Source organism: Corapipo altera, unplaced genomic scaffold, assembly GCF_003945725.1.
Source record: "Corapipo altera isolate COAL_440 unplaced genomic scaffold, ASM394572v1 51, whole genome shotgun sequence".
NCBI lineage: Eukaryota > Metazoa > Chordata > Aves > Passeriformes > Pipridae > Corapipo > Corapipo altera.
The window spans coordinates 2,207,905-2,210,683 of record NW_020884892.1 but is presented as its reverse complement, the minus strand read 5'-3'; the positions used below and the strand labels follow the sequence as shown (position 1 = coordinate 2,210,683).

Genomic DNA, 2,779 nt, shown 5'->3' with positions numbered 1-2,779 from the left:
TTTTATTAGCTTTATTATACCAGCTGTATTACAGACAGGACAACCTGCTTATATTAGAAATGTTTTGTTTATGAAATCACATTGTGTAGATGCGACTCTGTACTAATTGAAACATCATTTCCTCTCTACACCAATCTGTTTCTCATAGTGTTAATAAGAGAGTTTGTCACTCCAAATAGGGTTTGCTATTCAGTGCCAGAGCCAAGCATACCATAAAATATTAGTATGATTTAAGTGATGCACAGTGCAATTGCTCACCACCTACTGACTGATGCCCAGCCCAACCCTGAGCAGTGGCTTCCACCCCTGTGGCCAAAACACCCCAGTGTTATTGTTCAACTGATGCCATTTGGTCTGGGATATTCCTTTGGATCACCTGTCCTGGCTGTGTCTCCTCCCATCTTTTTGTGCATTCTCAACCTCCTCTCTGCCAGGGCAGCATGAGAAACTGAAAAGTCCTTGACTGAGCGTAAGCAGTGCTCAGCAAAACCCAAAGCATCACAATGTTATCAGCATCATTCTTATCCTAAATCCAAAACACAGCATTTTTCCAGCGACTAGGAAATAAATTAACTCTATCCCAACCAAAACGAAGACACAGTATTACCTTAGTCTCTCACTTCTCATCTCACAAGCCTTATACTTGAATCTTTATTTATCTATTTTTTTAATCTAAATTGTGGTTTAGCTGGAAAATTTGAGATATTATTGCATAGTGACATAATTTATGGTGTAAGCTTTTTAGCCAGACCTGAAATTCCAATTTCCTTTAGTTCTTGTCAATGTCAAGAACCAAAGTGACCTAAAAAGAACAGAAGGTAGGCTGTGTTACTTGGTCATAACAAATGGATCTTCTCAATATGTCAAAAGTCAGAATGAGATAGAATAGAATGGTTAAAATATTATCATGATGCATCAGCAAGTTAGGCACAGAGAAAATAATAAACCATTAAAATAAAAATTTTGTATTTTAACAACCAAAATCTTAAAAAGTAATTTTAATAAAAAATCCATTCAAACAAAATCATTAAAACTTTTTATTTCATCCTTTTCATCAAAATCTGATTAAAGAAATAAAAAGTAATCCATTTTAATTACAGGTAGAAATTCAGGCAAGCAATCCAAACCAAAATAAATCCAACATCTTCTCTTACAATAGTTTAAAAGTGTTATGTCCCTAAGTAATTCAAAGGATAACATCAGAAATAAGTTCATTAACTCTCACCAGATAAATCTTTCCTAAGAACTGTCCTGTTACTATGGGGATCCATTGCTCAATCCTTCCTTCATTACTAATTTCTGTGAAATCTCATTAGCCATCACTGTAAAAATCATTCTTTTCCCTGTCATAGGAATCAAGGAGTTGTGGAGTGGAAGGGTCTGTCTGCAGCACTGAGGCCAGTGCAGTGTTCCATGAAGTCTCAGTATATAATGGCATTTCGGAAAATGAATTTTCTTTTCCCTGTAATCCTTCCTGAAAGGCTGTTCCCAAGTGCTACAGCCCCTGAGATTTAGGCATTTTGTTCTGATTTCCAAACACATTGTTTCTGTTTGCCATTGTACCAAGGTTGTGTTTCATCATTAGAGCTCACTTTTCTGCCTTCCTTCACTCCATACACTCCCATACATCTTTCTCTTTAACCTGCCTTTATAGATGGCAATCACATCCCTTCTTAGCTTTTGTTTCACTAGGGTAATCAAGCAAAAATCTTCTCATTTACTCATGGAACATAGGCTCTTCATTCACTTGATTACCCAAGGAATTTTTTTTCTGCATTTCAATTAGTATTTATTAAACATGTTGAAAAGAATTTGCACACATTTTCCAGAAATATCTTGTCTGAGCTTTCACCCTGACATTAATAGATTTTTACTTCCCCAGTAAATACTTCTAATGCTACATTACACTTGCATTGCTCATGGCTGTTACCATGTTTGTTACCCGTAGCCCTCGCTGTAATGAATGCAACTGTAACCAAGGTAATTAATTAATCAAGTGGTATCTCCTAAGTATGTTATTGAAATTCTCTGTGATTGAATCGCTGGATAATACAATACTTTTAGTTCTGGGGGTCCCCCAGTTCTCTATGGTGAAATCCTAGTCTTCCTCTTGTTGCTCAGTGCTCAAAGTGCCTTAATCTTTGTGGTGCTAAAGGCCTTCAACCTGCAGTCCTGCAGCCTCTCTTTTGCTTGCAACTTTTGAATCCTTTCCTTACTTACTGAGGCAGTTTTTTAGTGGTTTTTGGGCAGTGTATTTCCTTGTGGTTTCATGCTGTTGTTCAGCTGTTTTCATACAGTTCTGTTCATTGCCTCCCACGAGCAAGCTCAGATCCCATTCCAGGGTTGGATTCTCATGGGACACGACTGCCAGAGCAGGAGACACCTGTGCCTGATGATGCAAATCCATTCAGCACTAACAGCACCATAAACCAGGACAAGAAAAGTCATAAAGGCATCTTAATTGTTAGCAGGTAACTCCCTGGAGAAAACATTAAGAGGAGGACGCTTCTCTGAGAACACTGCTGCTGTTTTTGCAGCTCCCTTCCCTTCCCTTCCCTTCCCTTCCCTTCCCTTCCCTTCCCAAACCTTCCCAAACCTTCCCAAACCTTCCCAAACCTTCCCTTCCAAAACCTTCCCTTCCCTTCCCTTCCCAAACCTTCCCAAACCTTCCCAAACCTTCCCAAACCTTCCCTTCCCTAACCTTCCCTTCCCAAACCTTCCCAAACCTTCCCAAACCTTCCCTTCCCAAACCTTCCCTTCCCAAACCTTCCCTTCCTTT

At 39.0% G+C, this 2,779-nt stretch overlaps 1 long non-coding RNA gene across 1 annotated transcript in view; it reads right to left on the bottom strand.

Annotated features, from left to right (window-relative positions):
* Positions 1–307: 307 nt before the first annotated feature.
* The window catches only part of LOC113948278, an 8,651-nt gene continuing 6,179 nt past the window's right edge, over positions 308–2,779 (bottom strand). The window contains exons 2-3 of the long non-coding RNA XR_003528077.1: positions 2,221–2,389; positions 308–802 (exon numbers count right to left, since the gene is read on the bottom strand). This is a non-coding gene — a long non-coding RNA (uncharacterized LOC113948278). The remainder of the gene's footprint in view (positions 803–2,220; positions 2,390–2,779) is intronic.